We start from the raw sequence: 522 nt of genomic DNA, 5'->3' as shown, positions 1-522 counted from the left end.
AGCAGTTTCAGCAGTTTAAAGCTTCAAATCTACAAGCTGCTACTTGGAACCAGGATTGTTATGTGTTGGAACTAACTTAACAGCACTTAACAACAGCAAATATAATATATATATATGTATATGTATATGTATATATGGAGTCCTGGTATGGTGCTGTGGGTTAATATGTTGGACTGTAAGGTCAGTTTGAACTGCAAGGTTTATGGTTCAAGCTCACTAACTACTCTTTGGAAACCTAACACAGGGTAGCTATGAAACTGAACCTACTTGAGGCACTTAATAACAACATGTGTATATATATATATATATATATTCATACTGGTTGTTGTTGTTAAGTGTCTTCAAGTTGGTTCCGACCCACAGAGACTCTGTACAGGGTTTCCAAGGAGCATCTGGTGAGCTTGAACCACTGACCTTGCAGGTCAAATGGTTTTGCATTCTGGTGCACTAACCCACAGAGCCATACCAGGACTCCATATAAAAATATGTTGTTGTTGTTGTTAAGTACCCTGGAGTCGGATC

Source organism: Chrysochloris asiatica, unplaced genomic scaffold, assembly GCF_000296735.1.
Source record: "Chrysochloris asiatica unplaced genomic scaffold, ChrAsi1.0 scaffold00088, whole genome shotgun sequence".
NCBI classification, from domain to species: Eukaryota; Metazoa; Chordata; class Mammalia; order Afrosoricida; family Chrysochloridae; genus Chrysochloris; species Chrysochloris asiatica.
This window is presented reverse-complemented; position numbering follows the sequence as displayed.